The 20,641-nt window shown below is 41.2% G+C and overlaps 1 pseudogene; it reads left to right on the forward strand.

Annotated features, from left to right (window-relative positions):
• The first annotated feature begins 611 nt into the window (after positions 1-611).
• The window catches only part of LOC107140351, a 139,769-nt pseudogene continuing 119,739 nt past the window's right edge, over positions 612-20,641 (forward strand).

The following is a 20,641-nucleotide window of genomic DNA, read 5'->3' on the forward strand; positions in this document are numbered from 1 at the left end:
GCCGATGGAGGAATGCTTCCCCTTCCTGCTCTGGGTGGGAACTTCTGAGAAACATTTCAAGAGCATGCTAAGCTCCAATTTCAGGGTGCCCTTCAACTCAATGACACAGGATGCTTGGCTTTCTCAGGCATCAGTTGGGCATCCATCTTGGGCTGCAACTATCAGGGACATATATCAGGCTTTCTGAATGACTCCACCAAAGCTCCTCCCACTAGACCCAAAGGAAAGGGCAGGGACGCTCCTTGCCATGATCTGTTATAGTAGTTGTGATGTCCGTGTTTCTACACAAAGCTTCTAAAATCCTCTGGTCTTCCTAGCAATCCTGCCAAGTAGGCATTATTATCTCCAACTTAAAGATGAAGAAAAGATTTTGGGAGATTAAGTAACTTGCTCCTGGCTCCGTAAAGAAAGAGCTAGAGCCACAGTTGGAGGCCAGGTCTGCCCTGCTATAAGTGTGCTTTCCTTTCTGTATCACACTGCCCCCTCACCCCAGGCTGTCCCTGAAAGGGGATTGGGCGGAGGGCCATTTCCCCACTCCATCTCTGATGAAAGTTGAAATTTATTTATTTATGTAACCATTTGTTCCATGTTTGTTTTCCCTGCCAGGAATTATGAGCTTAAACCCTGGGACTCTCTGGATTCCCCAGCCTGCTCCAGAGCCTGGAGCATAGTGGGGCTGTGAGTGTTTGTTGCATGTCTGACGGGTTCTTGGAATGGAGAGGAGCAAGGAAATGACGATGTCCAGTGTTAAGGAATTGGGGGAAAGGAGAGAAATGAAAGACAGCATTATTGTGGGAGAAGACCTGGGGTTGCGACAGCAGGGAGAGGTACATTTCATTGGCCTGGAGTATGGGTAAGTCAATTCAAGTCCTGAGGGGAAAAGTCTGGGAAGAAAGGTTGGGATTAGAGGGGGAGAGATGTTCATGCCAAAGTCCAGCTTTTCCAGGAATCAGAGCATGGAAGGGGCTGTCCCCAGGGTAGGAGACTGAACTGTTAAGATGCTTCTCTAGGATTCTTCAGGAATTAAGATGTGAATCCTACAGTGGTATCAACAAAGAACAACCCGGGATTTGTAAAGGCTGTTATCTTGTGGAGATCCATGAATGGGATTTTCACTAAAAATTTTTTTAGACAAAAAAAAACCTTTCAGGGCAAACACCAAAATTCTTCTTAGGGAATTTTTTTCCTTGGGAAAATATCTTGAATAAGCTCTTTGGGATACAAAATGAGACTATGAAAGGCATGGTTTTGGCGGGGCACCAAGCAATAAAAGGAGCCCTTTAAACTTCGCTGCATGAGAAAATGAGAAGAAATTTTTTATCTCAGCTTGAGAAAAACAGAGGCGAGAGGACCGTGAGATGGTGGACAAGAGGCGGTGTGTTGTCAGACATTCGCTACAGAAACCAAATCTGTTCACTCTCCACTTGAAAAAGACCCAAATGAATGGAGGACAAGTTGTCAAGCTAGGAAAAAAGATTTATTCGGCAAGGTCAAAAAAGATGGTGGACTAGTGTCCCCAAAGCCCATCTCAACACAGGTTTTCATCTTTAGGAGGAAATGATTGATGAAATTGGGTAACTGGTCATCTGTTGATTTGCATCAGTCTTGAAGTGGGTTAGGGAAGGCAAGGTTAGGGAAGTTTGGGGTAAATCAACCTGTGCTGCTTGTTTAAATGATTGACACGGGCTGTGTGCTCAGAGAGGCACAGGGATTTCTATCAAGGATAACCATAAGTGCAGCTACACTTATCATTACAAGAAACAGGATCTCCCTCTCAAAGTGGGTGAACCAAGAGGAAGTTAAATTGTCTCAACTGTAGTTGAGAAAGCCCGAAGTTAGTGGTTCCAGAATTGTGGGGACCCAGGCTCTCTCCATGTCTCTGCTGGCCTCAGCTCATGAATTGGGTCCTCTTGTAGGCCTGAAGATTTTCCCATGGTCTCCTTTTATTTTTACCAAGAAGGAAACTAGTTTCTAGAAGTTTCTAGGACACTTGTCTTTCAATCCCTGGCTAGATCTGATCTCTCTGATTTTATGTGCCGAGATCTTCTCTTGCTCTTGGCCAAGGGCAATGTGATTGTCATAGTCATTTAGGCCCCTCATGGCTCATCTTCTGGTATCTGAGGGAGGACTCCTCTTTGGAGGGCAAAGACCCCATGCTTGGATGAAGATGAGGTTTTCCAAATGAGGGACAAATGGGAGATGGCTGTGGACTAGGCAACTTATGGTATCTGAGTGACGAGCAAGCGAGGAGGAGCCCCTAGTAGGGGCATAGCCAAAATGACCTTTGAAGAAAAGTCTAAGAACTTATTATAATATCTGTGGTACACAAATGGCCTCTATTCTCATCCTTGAACACTTTGCAGAGCACCAACACTGTGTGTGTGTTGCACTGTGGTGGGCTCACTCCTTTAACACCTGGCAGCTATTTTGATTTTAGAACCCCTGCTGTGATAGGGCGAGCATTTATTATATCATCCTGCGCATGTGCAAATCAAGGACAGGGTGACTTTCATATCTGGGTCAGCATAGGATGAATCCAAGATACCAGGAGCAGAGGCACAGATGACAATGAAAACTTCAGTTTCCAAAGGAATATGTAAAACCTATCAGAATGCTTTGGACATCCATGGGGGCATGGAAAAGAAGTTGGAGCCAACTTTATCTAAATTTTAAGTGGTCAGAACATTTAGTGGGCATGGAGATTATACCTACATTATACTGCTCACTTATGGAGTAGGAAATGCAGGACGGGGAGATTCTCAGAGGAGACTCAGGAGGGTATATTGTTAGACTGGCCCAGCTCCTCCTCATCCTCTTTCATCTGCCCTGAATTCCTTTTGCTCCTCCTCTTGGAGTCCAGCAGGGATTGTAGGAATTCTGTGTTGCAGCCCCTCAGGGTCCTTCCAAGCCAGCCAGCTACACCTGGGGAGAAGGGGTGCAGACTTATTCACTTTTTCCAGTTCTGGAAAGAACAGTGGGCAGTTCTACCTCAAAGAACCACCTGAGTGAGAGTGCAGAGGCTAGGACTTTGTTGAGAGCCACAGTTTAGTCGGAATGACGCCTGGCATTTTGCTAGAGGGAATGGTTGAAAGGTGACCCTGCTCCGGGAATAGGGCGGCTCTGGGATTAGGGCGTATCCTGCTGCCTCAGGCGCCCACTACTTTGGAGTTCCCGTGGAGTTTTCGCGGGGTTCTGGGAGAATTGGTGCACGGAGCCAGGTGGAGGGAGTGTGTTCCCGGGAAGTGTAGAGTGCCCGTGAGAGTTCAGGAATAAAGAGTTGCTGTTTGAACCTACAAGGCTTTGTAGCAGCTTGGTTATTTTGTGCCCAGCCAGACTGCAGCATTTGGTGGCCCGTACGGGGAACGCCTGAAGCTTGGAGGTAAGCAAAATTGCTCGCCCCTGAGTCAGAGCGAGAGAATGGGTGACCATTTCAAAAAACAATGTGTTCTTGTTTTGATTTATTTTGTTTTTATTTCAAGTTGCCTGTCCCTAGAACTTACTCAGGCAAACTGGGGAAAATGGTTGACTCAAGGTTTGAAGTTGTTCGCCCCTGAGGAAGAGAAATTGTTAGAGGAAGGAGGCACCCCAGTAAGACCAAGAACAGTTAGGGCATATGTTGATACAATACAAAAATGTAGCCCATGGCTTTTTAAAGAGGAATTATTGAATATATCACAATGGGACCATCATGGTATCCTGTAAAAAGATTTTTCTTCAACAGGAAAGAGATGGGTAGTTCTGTTTACTACACTTGTCTAAGATCTTGGTTTTTACAGACATCTAATTAATTTACAAAGCTAAAGTGTTGAAACATCAACCACTAAATATAAAATCAAGTACTCTTTACTTATTAAGTTCCATAAGGTAATATATTTAAACATTATGTGTGTTTTCATAAATTGGTAAATGGAAAAAAAAGTTCAATATTGCTTTGTGCCTGTGTCTTTGCTGAAACAAGGTTACTAAGAGTTAAGATTCTATCAGGTGTAATTTATATACAAAGAGTATAAGAAGTTTCAGTTGGGTTTCAATTATAGTATCATAGTACCATAAAAAACATGAAAGTATTTCATCTTATTAAAGTGGAGTAATTTGTCTAAATTCAGAAATTTTATAAGGGTTGTTTCAGAATGTGAATTTATAAAAAGGGTTAACGGCTAGAAAAGAGATATAAAAAGATTCAAGATGTGGAAATATATTTTAATATGGAAGGTTAAAGGAAAAAGAAATGTTTCTAGATGAGATATTCTTTGTGTGGTAAAGTTAAAAGTTGTAAAATGTCTAAGTAAGTTGAAAAAGGCTTTAAAAGGTTAAATTAAAGGTAGTTTAGATGCCTTCATGGCGGAGGAAAGATTGCGTCATTCGAAGCCTAGTTAATCTTAAAAACATTACTTAAAAAAAACCCATGAAAATGGGAAGATAATAGGATAAAAGATATTTGGATAAAGAAGATTAAAAATTTGAAGTGGAAAACTTTAAAGACAGAAGTACAGAAAGGTAAAAAAAAAAATAGCGAAGATGTAGGAAGATAGAAAAGATGTAGGAAGATAAGGATTTTAAACCCACAAAATAGGAAGCAAAAAAAAAAAAAAAAAACTAGGAGGAAAAAAGCAACTAAGGATAAATGTACAAACCTTAGAAGAAAACTAGAAGATAGAAACAAGATAAAAAAATGGTTAAAAATGTCAAATAAAAAAAATGTCAAATAAAGGTAATTCAGATAAAAAATACAAAAAGCTAAGACAACTATTAGATACAAACATTCAAGATAGAAAAAGGTAAAAGCAAAAAGTTTAAAGTCAAATATTGGATAAAATAAAAAAACAAGGAGATTATTAGTAATTTTTTTCAAAAAGCCTATCAACTTTAATTTCTGGTGGTGCAGAAATTAGAAGTCTCAGATGAGGGTGTTAAAATTTATAGACAAGAGCCAATTTAGAAAACGTTAAACTAGAAGGAAATTGGTTTAAAACCACATCAAAAAATTAAAAGGACTAAAGTAATTCTAAAAACTAAGGCAAAATGCTTTTGGAAGACTTAAATTTAAAAGGATCTTTAAATTTCCAAAGGATACATATAGGATATTTTGGAACATCATCCCTGAAGAAAAATCAGTTAATGTTTTACTTAACAGGAATCCCATACAATCCACAGGGACAAAACATAGTTGAAAGAGCTCATCAAACTATTAAAATGTACTTATTAAAGCAAAAAGAGGGAATTGGAAAGGGGTAAATATCCCCCAAAGATAAACTTAAAATAACCCTTTTTACTCTAAACTTTTAAATTTGGATTCATCAGGGCTTAGTGCTGCAGAAAGGCATATGTGTCCAAAAAATGTACATAAGCCCAAGGTACTTTGGAAGGATATTTTAACAGGACAATGGAAAGGTCCTGACCCAGTGATTGTCTGAAGTTGGGGGTCTGTTTGTGCGTTTCCAAAGGGAGAACAGCAGCCGATTTGGATTCCAGAGAGATTAACTAAAGCGATTTCTACAGACAAAAAAGAAGATGATTTGGCTCAAATCCATAACAGCTGTTATTCAGAACTCCAGTTTGGCTATTCTTACATCTGCGACAGTGATTCTCCCACACCTGGAGGCTAATGAATAATGAACACCATTAAGGCCTATTTCAAATGTAAGAAACCTTGGGGCTTACTTGTGGGAATACCCTCAGACTCATATGCAAGTTACAGGAAGAAGGATGGAATATCATAAGAAGAGTCAAACCCAGGTGGTAACCAGGATGCTTTTTTTCAATATCTATTTTATTATTGCCTTTTCCCACATCATGAAGTTTTATTTTATTTTTTGAGCTCATACAGACCTAGGTTAATGTTTTTCTGATCAGTTCTATTTTTTGACTGTGGAGTTTTTAAACATTGCAATGGAGATTTCACCTGTGAAAAACTACAAGGCCTTTACTATTATGTTATGTGTTGTATGTATTGTGTTATGTGTGCACACTTCTGTTTTGTGTTGTATGTCTGTATGTGCATATGTCCATATATCATATATGAGGAGCGCTCATGAAAAAATGGATCCAAATATTTTTTTATTCATGTGATTTAAATGGTTTAATTTAAATTGGGTAAACAGCTGTTGAGGTTTGTTTTAATATGTGAACAAAAAAGGAGGTTAACAGATCTGTTTGTTTACTTTTACCTTTCCTTTTCATTATATTTAATAATTCTGTTCAGGATAATGTAAATTGTTTAGAAAATTGCTTTCTTTTTATGCCTGCTGGAATGTTACATAATTTTTCTTAGCCATCATTGCCAGAATTCCTATCTTCATCCCAGTGCCAGTGAAGACAAAGATAAAACCAAACTACAGCTTCTGCGATAGCTATCACAACAAACTGTATAAACGGATGCATCAATGAATAATAACTCAGCAAGTGATGCTCAATCAAGGAGTCGATTTACTTTGGGAGGAAATGGACATATTAATAGATTCCTCTGCTTTGAACTGTTTGCAGAACTTGCCTGGACTATGTATCACTTGCATGCATTGTGAACTATCTGTTAGTGCAGCGAATTGTGGTAGTGCTGGGGTATCTTTGCTGATGGTGTCATTGGTGGCACAATTATTCCAAAAAGAGCCATCATTTGGCTTGGTGCCATGGCATTTTGCATCCTCCTCCTTTCTGCTTGTGATGGTCTAAAATTTGGGGGCCAACAGAGGTGAGGCAAAGAACCTCACCCCCCCACTGGTGCAAAGGCCTATCCACAAGTATGGTTGTATACTGGAACTGTAGTCAGTGACGGGTAAGATCCAATTACAATGGTACCAACCTAAGACAGGAGGCTGACGCCTTGAGGTCAGCTCATCCGATGATGGGTAAGGACCATATGTAGTATTGGACAACGTAAGACAGGCATGGTCCCTAAGCCACATGCTTGTTGTTTAATTAAACAGAAAGGGGGAGATGCTGAGAGCCACAGTTTAGTCGAATGACGCCTGGCATTTTGCTAGAGGGAATGGTTGAAAGGTGACCCTGCTCCGGGAATAGGGCAGATCCTGCTGGGAATAGGGTGGCTCCGGGATTAGGGCGGATCCTGCTGCCTCGGGCGCTGCTTTGGAGTTCCTGTTGAGTTTTCGCGGGGTTCGGGGAGAATTGGTGCGCGGAGCCTAGTGGAAGGAGTGTGTTCCCTGGAAGTATGTGTAGAGTGCTGGTGAGAGTTTGGGAATAAAGAGCTGCTGTTTGAACCTACAAGGCTTTGTGGCGGCTTGGTTATTTTGTGCCCAGCCAGACTGTGGCAGGATTTAGGGATCAAGATTGGGCCGATGTGCTCCTAAGGGTGTCAGACAGGGGTCTCCACGCCGGAATATTTCCCCTGAATAGATAAAGGATTTTTAAAAGGAATTTTAGAACACATCTGGCCTATATTGACAATTCCCATATGGGCTCCTGAGGTTTAATTGTATTTGATTCTCTTGCAATGTAGAGTCAGAGAAGTTATTTGCTAGCAATTGTGAGATGCTTTGAATAAGACCTATAAAGAGTTGTTAAGCTAATCTAGGATAAAGATTAATTCTACCTGGCTTAATACTATCATTTCTCTGGTGTCTTTCAGCATAGTTGAAAGTGGGTAGGTGCTTTAGCTAATGCAAAGCAAAAGGACATCAAGCAGAGCATAACCAAATCATGTTGCTACCTTGGAGATGTTAGTGTCTCATCCCAGTTTCTGCTGGGAGGAATCTCAGTAAAGAGGAACCCCATACCTCTGGGCTACTGAGCTTTCCCAGAGGGCAGGGGCAGAACCTCCCCCGGAGGATGCCTGCACTGAGAATACAACTTCCAACATCTTCTCCTCCTTGGTGACTTTGGATTCACTCAGTCTTTGAGGGAACTGTGCTTATCCCATGTTTATCCAGCTCCCTGAAGTCCTTAAATTTTCTTGCTCCACTGTGTTGGGCGCCAGTGTACATCCTGTTCTAATGTGGTGGCTCAGCATTCGTGACTGTATTCCAGCCAGAAGGAAGGAGAAAAGGGGAAGAAAGACCTTACCTTTTCCTTTCATGGCTTCTGGAAATGGCCTACTCCGTTTCTGCTAATATCCAGTTGGGCAAAACCTAGTCACAAGTCTTCATCCCGCTGTGAGGGAGTCATTTTGCCAAAAGGATCAAAGAGAGGTACCTGAGAGTAAAAAGAATAGCAAAGGGCAGTCGGGTTGAGAGTAGAAGAACTGAATGCAAACTGAATGACTGGGCCTGAGAGACAAGGCAGCAGGAGGTCTGGGCTTAACACCAAGCTGTGCCTACCCCATAGAGACCTGGCCCTGAGTCTCAAGGAGTACTAGGAAAGAAGGGGAGGGGTGAAAAGGAAGGTGGGCAACACCTCTTCCTGTAGATTTCCTATTACAACTTTCGAGACAATGGCACACAATAAGGTTGAGCATATAAATACTGTTTTGTTCGGGTAAAATTTCATCCTAAATGATAATGCTTGCTGGTGAGCTGACCACACCCTGTGTACTCACATGCAAATACAGAACTGGAAGAGAATTGTGTCCAGGACATTGAGAGTCTCTCTCCTGCCTTTCTCTCCCACACTCTGTCCTCACTCAGCTTGAGTCTATCTATCACGATGTGAGTGTGGTTTTGCACAGAGGATCGCATTCATGAAAGCTTCATATTGGCTTTTTGACACGATCTCCGAGGCATGTTCTGTATATAGTAGTACTTATTTGTATTTTTTTTGTAAAGGTTTAAAGTGTTTATTTGTAAAATGTCATCTTTGAAAATTTGTTTAGGCATTCCTTACTTATTTGTTTTTTTAAAAATGACAATAGCTCGAAATGGAAGTAGCTTACATCTGCCTGTGTCCACCTTGTTGGTTTTACCTATTTCCTCTCTTTCCACCAAGCACAGGAAATGACATGGTTCATCTAGCTCTCCCCAAGAGCCTAGCACAATGGATTGATACTCTGCTCCTTCTTCCTTTCTCCTAGTTTCCATTTTCATTAAATTTTGGTGCCAGGGTTCTAAGATACATAAAACAAATGAACTTTCTCTCCTTTTTTTTTTCCCCCTGAAGAAGTGTATGTGACGTAGGTCAACATAGTTCATCCCACTTAGACAATTTACTGAAATCCACCAGCCAGTCCATCCGAGTGCTGAGGCTGTTTTGAAGGTGGCTCCCGCTTGCTCTTTTCCAACTTCCCAGACAGATCTTGCTGCATCGATTCTGGTTGTTGACAAGAGAATGCACTTTTTGATGGGGAATTCCAAATTTATTACCATAAAATTGTATATAGTTTAATCCTCTGTTTCTCTTTACTTCTGGTGTTCATCACCTCCTCATTTCTGATATACTTTTTGTGTTAAATTTGGTTTCCTTTATTTTATTTGACAAACGTTTATTAATTTTGTTTCTTATCATAGAAAATGGTTTTTAATTAGTTTATTCATTTTTTTCACAAGTTTACTTTTTTCTGCTCCCTTTTTAGTTTATGTTCTCTTTTTTCTCCCTCTCGTTCCACTGCACCCTCTATCTTTCTCCAGTATTGTGTGTTGAACCTAGGAGTGTTCTACCTCCGAGTTACATCCCCAGCCCTTTTTATTTTTTTGAGACAGGTTCTTGCAATGTTGCCTAGGACCTCACTAATTCTGCCTCAGCCTCCTGAGTAGCTGGAATTACAGGCATGAGCCACCGTGCCTAGCTTTCTTTTTAAATAATAAAAATAGTGGAGGCTATCGTGTTTTTTTTTTTTTTTTTCAAATTTAACTTTCTTACGGTTTCAATAGTGACTTCATTTGGGCTTTTTGTTCAAAATGCCCTGCATTTATATTTTTAACTTTCTTCTTGAATCATTGCTGCTAGAAGAGTATTTTTTAATATCCAAAGGATTAGGATTTGAAAAATCATTGCTTTTGTCTGAGGTACTGACTTCTAATTTTTATCATATTAATATCTGAGAACATGGAGTGAAACATTACTGATCAAAACTTTAGTAGGAAATTTGTTAACTAGTTCTTGATCAATTTTTATTATTTCTGTCCTTTAATATTTATGGAAACTTCATTTCACTGCCTAGCATATGGTATTTCTTGGTGGATGCTTCATGTACACTTAAATTCCTAGGCTGGCCTCAAACTTGCAATCCTCCTGCCTCAGCCTCCTGAGTAGCTGGAATTAGTAGTGGGCATGTGCCACCGTAAGTTAGGGTTGTATTAAAACATGTCAAGTGGGTAAAGTTTGTCAATTATGATATTCAAACCTTCTGTCTCTTTTCTGGTGTTTTTTTTTCCTGTCAGTTATTGAAAGAAGGGTGTTAAAAGAATCATTCTTTATACTTGCAGCTTTGTCTAATTCTCTCTTTAGTTCTTTTAATTTTTTAAATGTATTTCAAAGACCTATTTTAAATCCCATAGCCATATCCTTTTGATGAATGAATACTTTCACATCATGAAACGATCCAATTTATCTCTAGGAATACTTTTTGTCTTCAAGATTACTTGGTTTGATATGGACATAGAAATATCAACTTTCTCACATTTTTTACCCTTTTACTTTCAACCTGTATCTTTACACTTAACAAGTGTGAATTTCTTCTTGCATTTTTATCCAATCTGTCAAACTCTGAAACTCATTTGTAATGTTTAGCTTATTTACAGTCAATGTAACTATCACATAGTATGACTGGGTATGTCTTCCAGTTGAAACGGTCATTATTTATCTCATTTGTTCTCTCCTTTGTTTCTTCTCCCCTGTCTATTCCTTTTGGGGGCAGGGTAGAAAGGGTGAACTGTGTATTTGATTTGATTTCCCAACTGACCTTGGCTATACTTTGGGTTATTTCTTTTACGGTTGCTCATGGTCTACTTTATAAGAATATGAGACAACTTTACAACTGTGTAAGCAGTTCATTCACTCCCTCCTTCTTGTTGTCTCATGCTATAAAACCCACAATATATGTGGGGTTTTTTTTGTTTTTGGTGGTTGTCTAAATAACAATGTTTAAAAAAATATTTTTAAAATATTACCTTAAACGGTCAACAATTTTTCAAAAATTTACATGTGGAAGTATATAAACATTTCTACCAAAATAAGGTCTTTCGTACCCTTATATTTATCTTTCTGTTGCCCTTCATTCCTTCCTGCTGCCCGAAGAGTCTATATATTTTACCTGGTGTTTTATTTCCCTTCAGAAAGACATAACACAGTCTGAAAATCTTGTTTTTAGAACCTCATAATTCAAGTATGCTAGAGATAAATTAAGTTTTATGTGTCTGAAGCATCTTGACGTTGACTTCAGTTTTAAAGCTACTCTGGGTTGGAGATGCAGTATCAGGTTAACAACTGTTTTGTCCGCTGGTTGGTTTTCGGTGGTGCTAAGGATGGAGCCCAGGGCCTCATGCATGGTAGGCAAAGGAAGCAGACAAAAGGCTCTGCTGCCAAGTCCCATCCATAACCCAACATGTATTTGCTTCTTTCAGAACTTTAGCAAAGATAGCATTCCATTGTCCTTTGCCTCTGTTGGGTCTCCGCTGTGCAATATGTACTTTTTCTCTGGTTGCACTTAAGACTTGCTCTTTATATTTGATCTTCCTTCATTTGCCATAATGGGCTGAGGGTGTGGTTTTCTTTTAATTCATCTTACTTGGGATTTTCTGAGTTTCCTAGGTTGATTTAGAAGGTTATTAGTGATGATCTCTTCAGAACTTTTCTTTCCACTTCTTTCTATCCTCTTCTGGGACTTCAATTACACACACATTAAACTATTGATACTGTCACAAATCTCAAATTCTTTGCTCTGTGGCTTTGACTGGTTTTGTCTCTTTGTTTTGGTTTGAACATTTTCTATTAACCTGTTTGTAAGTTTGCTATTCTTCCCTTTGCTGAATCCAGCCTGCCATTCAGTCCATCAGTGGAATCCCTTGTTTCTAATATTGCATTTTAAAAATTTCTGGCATGTGTTTGATTTGCTTCTATGTCTCTAGAAATTTCTTGTCTCTTCATGTATGTTTTCCTTCTAGACTTTTTAACATTTTTATCATTATTTAAAATACTTGCCTAATAATTCCAAAATCTGGATCAGACATGATCTGTCTGGCTCTATTGACTATTTCTACCCTTGATCACATTTTCATGGTTCCTCAGGTACCTTTATTAATTAATCTTACTTGGGATTTTCTGAGTTTCCTATGTTGATTTAGAAGGTTATTAGTGATCATCTCTTCAGATGATTGATTCCAGCCATTTTGTATAATTATAATATAATTATTATTTGAAAAAAAATAATAATTACCTTCAGTAAGGAGTTAAAAATTTTATGGATGGGTCTTGATTTTATTGCAGGTTTATTTTGATTTTATTGATTTAGAAAATATTTTGAGAGAACAATCAGGACTTTGCCTTCTCTGGACCTTGGAAGTCTGAGTATTGATATGATTCTGGAGAATTCTTTCTTCTTTACAGCTGAGCTGCTAGATTTCTGGACTGTAAGGAGATATCTCTCTCTCTCTCTCTCTCTCTCCTTTACAGCCTATCAGCATTTTGAGTTGAGAGGAGTTTTTTGTTTGTTTGTTTTGGCTTTCTGTGTTGCCCAGGCTTTTTTTTTTTTTTTTTTCAACTAGGAAAATCTCTATCTGCCAGAAATTTCTGGAGTAGTTTCTTTGAGCTGACCTTCCTGCCTTCATCTCTTCTTAGCTGAAAGTCAAGAGTGCCTCGTGTTGATTTTCTCTGCTTTCCTACTCTGCTTCATAGGCTGACCACCCTCAACCTGCTGGACCCACACACCTCAGGCAGCATCTCTCCCTGGCTCCTGCCTAGCCTTCCCAGCCTTCCGCACACTGCTCCTGAGAACCCACGAAGTCTGGGAAGGCAGTGGTGGACAGGGACGGACGGCCTGACTCTGTGCCTGGGACTGCTTGGAATTCTCATTTTTCATGCCAGTCCATGCTTAATTGTTAAAAGATTTTCAGAAGTTCAGCTAGTTTGTCCATATGCTCAACTATGGAAGAGGGTGTGGTTTTCTTTTAATTAATCTTACTTGGGATTTTCTGAGTGTCCTAGGTTGATTTAGAAGGTTATTAGTCATTATCTCTTCAAAACTTCCTGACCTTAGGTGTCTTATATCCTACCAACAGCTGACCACTTTTGAGAGTGGAATTCATTTAGGTTACTTGGCATTCTCAGCTCTCTCAAGGTTTCAGAAAAACTATGAATTTCATATTAGCTTAACCAGGTTGTTTTGGTTGTTTTGATGAGAGTAAGGACTTCTTGTACACTTTTTACATCCTAATCAGAAGCAGAAGGCAAAACAATTTAATTTATTATCCTTGCGGTTGTTAATAGTATTAGTAGTGGTGGTATCATTCAAATCTTCTGTCCTTTAATTTGCTTTATCTGTTTCTGGTACATGATAGATCCCAAAAATGTCCCTTGGCAGTTTGTTTTTGTCAATGTTTTATGTATTTCTAGTTTGTTGTTCTTTTTTTGTTTTGCTTTTACTTGATGTAATTTGCTAGTGTATATGAAAATAAACATTTCAGTTTATTTTTCTAAGAAGGCAATGGATTGGATAAATAAATCTAAAAATTGCTTTTCAGTATCCTCCTAAATAAACAAACAAATAAAAACCCATAAAAATTAATAATTCTCTGTCAGTTTATTTTTTGCATTTGACAATATAAAAGGATCATCATTTTTACTTAATGATCTGTTTTCTACTTTTATTGTATTAATATTGCTAATTCTCTTTGCTCCTGTTTCTTATTTTTTATTACTACACCTTTGAATCATTTTGTTTCAGATATAACTCTTATAGGCAGAAAATTAGTAGATGTTCTTTCTCAGTTCAGCCTGAGGCTTTGGAAAAATTTGAGTCATTCATATTTACTATCATAATTTAAAGCTTAGTATGGCTTTTTATTTATATATTTATCAGATAGTTACTGGGTATCTTTCTGGAAGCAAAAGTCTGAACGAAGAAAAAGTTTTTGCCTTTAGGTAGGTCATGGTATAGTAAAAAGTGAGTCCACTAACAATAACTCTACTCAGGGAAGATGAAAGAGTAAAAATAAGAGAATTCATTTTGGAGAACCACCTCCAAAGAAAAAATGGATTTTAAGTTCTAATCTACTATTCAACCAAATTTGTATAAAAATAAACAAATAAATAAATGCTTGTTCCTTATTTGTTCGTTTGGGTTTTCTTAGAAATGTTTAAAAAAATTTTTTTTAGTTGTAAGTGGACACAATATCTTTTTACATACTTATTTTTATGTGGTGCTGAGGCTCAAACTCAGCTCCTCACACATGTGAGCTACAGCACCAGCCCTCCTTATTTGTTTCAATGGTTGCACAGAGGATGTTTGTCTCTTTCAAGTGATATGTTGTGATCAATGTGATATATAAAGAAGTTTCTTAAATCCTCTCCAGTGTACCATGTTTCTGAAAGAATAATTTTATCTTTCTACCCACTTCAGATCATTTCAGTATAATTTCAATATAATTTTTGCTTAGAGTTGGAGGATAAAGTGTGTTATAGAATATTATTTTGATAATTTCTACCCTAGAAGGAGATAATCTTTCTTTTTAATGGATCAAAACATTTCTAATTTTTAATTGAATAAGAAATTTCCATTAAAGAATGTTTTTCTTAAAAATGTTAAGAACTTTTTATCCTTTAGGTTCTGAGGGGGAAAAAATTAAAACAGATTACTTCAGATTATTTTGCTTCTGGAAAGAGAGGCAATTATGTTTCTTTGCAGAACTGTCAGCTGGCTGGGTTAAATGAGTAGGGCCTCGAGGAGACAGTTTCCCATCCTGCCTGCTTGCTCAGGGTAGGGGAAGCATCTGGGGAAGTGGATCTGTCACTGACTCTAAGAAGGGTTGAAGGAGGATGTTTCCTGCCTGCACCTTTTAACAGGAAGCCAGGGCAAGTCAGAGGCCCTGTCCTCTGATGGGCTCAGGGGCTGGTGGGAGGAGAGTGGGCCTGCAACTCCAGCCCCAGGACTCAGGCCTCTACTGTTCTTCACAGCTGGAGAAGTCAGCAGAACTCAGCTTCTTTGCTGAGAACACCTAGCATTTCTTTTTTCTTTATTGTTGGTTGTTCAAAACATTACATAGTTCTTGATATATCATATTTCACACTTTGATTCAAGTGGGTTATGAACTCCCATTTTTACCCCATATACAGATTGCAGAATCACATCAGTTACACATCCATTTTTACATAATGCCATATTAGTAACTGTTGTATTCTGCTACCTTTCCTATCCTCTACTATCCCCCCTCCCCTCCCCTCCCATCTTCTCCCTCTACCCCATCTACTGTAATTCATTTCTCTCCTTGTTTATTTTCCCATTCCCCTCACAACCTCTTAAATGTAATTTTGTATAACAATGAGGGTCTCCCTCCATTTCCATGCAATTTCCCTTTTCTCTTCCTTTCCCTCCCACCTCATGTCTCTGTTTAATGTTAATCTTTTCTTCCTGCTCTTCCTCCCTGCTCTGTTCTTAGTTGCTCTCATTATATCAAAGAAGACATTTGGTATTTGTTTTTTAGGGATTGCAGAGCCAGCTTCTTCTAGGATGAGTTGATCCCCTCTCTCCCCACTCATTCCCACTCCAATGGCCTTTAGACAGTTACGGTTTCTTACCCTTCTCAAACCCCTCTACCCTGTCTGACCTAAGGCCACTGAATGTTGTGTTATAAATAAACCAAACAAGTGCCCAACATGGGCCTGTACCAATTTAGAGCTCACAGTTCACAGAATGATCATGTGTCTTTTTTGCCTGGGATGGTCAGCAACTACACCGGTTAATCTGTCATAGTTGATAATACCACTCTCCTTTTCACTCTTAGCAGTGTCCAGATTCAGATAATAATTATATGTTTACTCTATCTTTCCATCTGGGACAAGATCCATTCTTTGGCTTATACTGACACCTGTAGGTATCATAATGGTCTTGAGGAGAAGAAAAGGTGGAAGGCCCCTTTTCATCCACAATCTCTAGTATCATCCATTCAGAAATCCAGGGAAAGGCAACCTTCCACCTGAAGATGCTACACACTGCTGCCATGAATGTCTGAGGTCATACTAGTTAGTACTTGGAGTCATGGGAATGCTCCAGAGAAAATGTTCTGATCACGCTACTTGGTGACGGGAGTTACCCTCAGTGCTAGGTCAAACTAGGATCCCAAATGGCTCATGAGCTATGGAAGACACTCTTGGGTTGAGGGGTTCCATACACAGGGCCCTCACTTGGATCTCAGCAGTTGCTGAAACAGGGAAGCGACAGCCTGGTGAAGACAGCACAGGGTCTGAGCCTGCGGGTGGCCACAGCAACAGAGGTTTGGAAGGAGACGTGGGTGGGACAGTGCCAAGGCCCCTAGTCTCATCTGTTGGAAATTAGGTAGCCCTGGATCTGCTTGGACAAAGGAGACCCAGGACATTGGGAGCATGGAGAGCTGTATGAGGGCTTAATCCTCTCGTCTCCCTGGGTTTCTATCACCTGGGTTCCAATCTGACCATCAGACCAACACAAAGCACTTTAAAAAAATTAAATTCAGAGGTCAGCACAGCCTTGGCAGGACTAATTTGTTTGCTTGGCTGTCAAAATGATGGATCTGAGACAGATTAACCCTTGGGCTCCTGGCCTAAAGCCCTGGGGAGGGGGCTGCTTTTCCCCTGCATGCAGTTGCCTTTGTGTCGGGGCCTCTGTCCCAGCAGATGCCACCCCTGGGCCAATTGTTCTAGACCTCAGAAAAGTGAAAACAGGCCATTGCCAAGATAAGCAAGGCTTGAAACTATGTTTGCTCTGCTGGAGTAAATCAGGGTAGGAAGGGAAACACAGGATGTTGTCTGACTTCCAGGTATTCTTGTGAGTTTTTACTGGAGCTTTTTATTTTTGTCTTTTTTTTTTTCCCCAAGACAGCAGTGTGGTAAAACCTCTGTTAGGATAAAGTCGCAGGTTTCACCAATTCCCTTTGAAAGGGCCTGAACTGGATTCTTCCAGACTCTCTGTGAGAAAATCCTGGCTATGCCCCTTGACCTGCATCTTGGGAATGTGGGGGTGAGGGGGCTGCCTTCTGGCTGTCACTCGCTGAATGAACAGACCATAATGGGTCAATTCTCTGCTGTCTGCTATTTAAAACAACGGGTTCCTTCCTGTTTCCTATGCACTGACTGAGGCTTCTTCTGTGTTAGAGAGAGAGAGAGGGGAAAAAAAAGAGAGAGAGAGAGACTCAGGAATAAAGTGCCTCCTCTGAGACTGAATGAGCTACACATCTCAGCCCGCGGTGGCACAAAAGCGCCTGTTTTATCTGTACAGATGGCTCTCATTTGGTGTTGGTGGCCTGACTCTGTGAGGTAATTTCCCCAATACTTAGCTCTTTAAACTGGAGGAGGAGGGGGGAAAAAAAAAAACAACCTTTTAAGCCAGTTAGAATCCTCTAAAAAACAGAATTGCTCCTGGGGTTATTTGTTGAATTTCCGCAGAAGTCCCTGAACCGCAAATATTCTTTCCAGGAGGGGAGGAGGGAGAATGTGAAACCCCCTGGCCAGCAATACTCTGGCCATCCTATGCTCTGACTCTTTGTCCTTCACTCCAGGGATGCCCAGTTACCTGCTGGAAATGAGCTACCCCACCCCTCCATGACCTGGTCCCCAGGAAAAGCAGGTTGGGGAGGGACAAGAGTGGCCTCAGAGGGTGGGACAGGATTGATCTGAGACTCCCCTGTAACTTTGGCACTTTGTCCATTTCTCACACCAAATGGGACGGATGTTAGCAGGGGAACCAGGTTTCCTTGGTTACATAACAGTTAAGTTATGAATTTCAGTAGCAACCATAGGCGACAAGCAACTCCTGCTTTCCTGGGGACACCACTCTGATGGGGCCTGATGGACATACAGATGGTCACCTCTCACTGTGCACAGTGTGGTGGCTCTGGGTGCTGGGACTTCCTGGGGGACACATGCCAGTCTCAACTGTGCTCAGAATATTGCTGGGACATCACTCCTTCACCCATTCACCAAACACCCTGGATTCTGATTGGGGCACAAGATGCAGATTTGTGATATGGGGCTCTCACCTGCAGGAGCTGTCGTGTTAAGAGGTAGGAATGTAAGTGAGATACATCCGGGCACTTGCTTTGCCGGGGCAGCGGGTTTCAAGGCCTGTTGAGCCAGGTCTTGAAGAAAAAGGACAGGACTGCTAGTCTGAAAAGGAGAAAAAGATTCTCAGTGGAGAGGAAAACAGGAGGAAAAGCACAGAAATATGTACATGGTATGATCAAGAAGTGGTCTGTGTCCAGTGTGGCATCCTAAGTGCAAGCACTAGCACTTGGTAGATTGCATGCGTGTCTGAATAAATAAGTGTCTGTGTGTACATATGTGCATATGCATGTGGGGTGGTGTGTATATAGCAAGTGGAGGCTTTAAAGGTTGGGCTGGAACCAGACTGAGAAAACCTATTTGGCAAGGGAAGGAGGAAAACAAGTTTTGTTGTTGTTTTTGTTGTTATTTTTGGGGGGTGTGGGGGGGTACCAGGGATTGAACCCAGGGGCACTCGACCACTGAGCCACATTCCCAGCCTTATTTTGTATTTTATTTAGAGACAGGGTCTCACTGAGCTGCTTGGCCCTTCACTTTTGCTGAGGCTGGCTTGGAACTCCTGATCGTCCTGCCTCAGCCTCCCAAGCTGCTGGATTATAGCACTGCACCACTGTGCCTGGCTGGAAAACGAGTTTTTAAAGTCTCAAGATACATGAGTTGGTTGGTTAGAATGGAATCATCAGACATGCATTTTCAGAAACTCATCTTGAATATCGACAGGGGAAGTACTGGAGGAAGACAGAGGCAGCTGGGGTCCTAGGGCAAAGTGAGGGTGATGAGATGGAGAGGCAGTGGGAGGCTGGCAGTGATTGAGCAGCTAGGGTCTGCTGGCAAGGGGGGAGGGGAGCAGCTCCTGGCTGCGCACTCACCATGGTGCTGAACATGGGAGCCACCGTCTGGGGAGAGAAGATGGGTTCAAGGTTCTGAATTTGAGACTCTTGTAGAACAGCAGGACCAAGCTCACCCTGCATGATTGTCAGGCATTTTAGAATCATGGAACAGGCAAGTAGGGCCCTTGAGATAGAGATGTTCCAGCAGAAAAGAAAGAAAGGCCAGAAGAAAGCAGAGTTGGAGGAGATGGATGCCCTAGGGCGCAGCTGGAGACAGGCAGCCATTAGGAATTAAGAACAAAGCCAGCCTAGGAAGGAGAAGGCACAGTGCACCATCGAGGGAGGACGGGCCTCACAACTGTGCCTCGCATCCCTTCTGTCTCTTTTTTTGGGCTGCGAGAGATGACTGTGGTTTGGGTGGGAACTGGTGGAGGGGGTGACAGAGGCTTGGGGACCAGATTGGGCTAAGGGTAACGTGCATTTTCCTGACATCCTCACAGCCATCTTCACGTTGAGCTCCACAGGTCAGGGCTGGCGTCAGCTCCTTATTTCAGGAGGGACCCCTTGCATGCCCCTGGGAGTTGCCCTGCTCACCAGTGACTGCCATTCCAGAGCAGCTCTGTGGAGATGGCTGCTGAGAGTACCTGGGCAAGGTATGAGACACGGTGACCCTTCCCTCTTCAGGGAAGGGCAGGAGCATTTTCTTGGCATCATTTACAGGAGAATTTGGGTGCTTCCCCCATGACCCTGTCAAAGCACAAGGCTTTTCTCTCCTCAGAAGATGCGGACTTTAAGTCAGGAAAATCATCGTCCAAATGTGCCCTTGATCACTTAGTGGCCAAAGGATCCTGGGTAAAAATATCTTCTCTGGTTTTCTCAGTGTTGCTGTGAGAACTCAATGAGCTCACACCTATGGGACTGCACCAGTACTGCCCTTGTGCATGTGACCCTGTGAGGGCAGGAGTTGTCCTCCGTGTATTTCTGTCCTGTGACCAGTGTTCACAACAGAGGAAATGCTTCACACAGGAAATACTTCAAAAACCACCTAATGGCCGGGATTGTGGCTCAGTGGTAGAGCTCTCGCCTAAGCGCATATGAGGTGCTGGGTTTGATCCTCAGAACCACATAAAAATGGGTAAATAAGATAAAGTTATCGTATCCAACAACTAAAAAAAAAAAAGTTTGTATGTTTGTTTAAAAAAAAAAAAACCTTATGGATGGATGAACAAATTTAGGCTCCTGGCATCTTCTAGACACTCAATAAAAATGGAATAAACATGAATTGCTTTTCTTCCTCATTTTCTCTTGTCCCCATTTCCTCCCCTTGCTTTATATCTTTCTGTCTTCTTGGTCTCATTTTTTTCTGCCTTCCTCCTTACTGTCCCCCATTCTATCCCCCTACTCCTCCACCACGGCCTTGTTTTTACTTCCTTCCTTCCTCTCCAGCCTCTGCTGTGTTGTGTTCCCATCAAATTCTATTTGAAACCCGCGAATGTGGCCTTACATGCAAATAGGATCTTTGTTAATTCAGTCAAGTTCAGATGAGGTTAGATTGGATTTGGGGAGACCCCAAATCCAATATGACCCAAGTCCCTATAAAAAGAGGGACATTTGGACCCAGGATGCATGGAGAGACATGATGGCAGAAGCAGGAACGGTGGCTGTGCCCCTAAAAGACAAGGATCACCAAGGATGGTGACACCCACTAGCATCCAGGAGGGCATCATGGGATGGATTCT

Source organism: Marmota marmota, unplaced genomic scaffold, assembly GCF_001458135.2.
Source record: "Marmota marmota marmota unplaced genomic scaffold, marMar, whole genome shotgun sequence".
Lineage (NCBI taxonomy): Eukaryota > Metazoa > Chordata > Mammalia > Rodentia > Sciuridae > Marmota > Marmota marmota.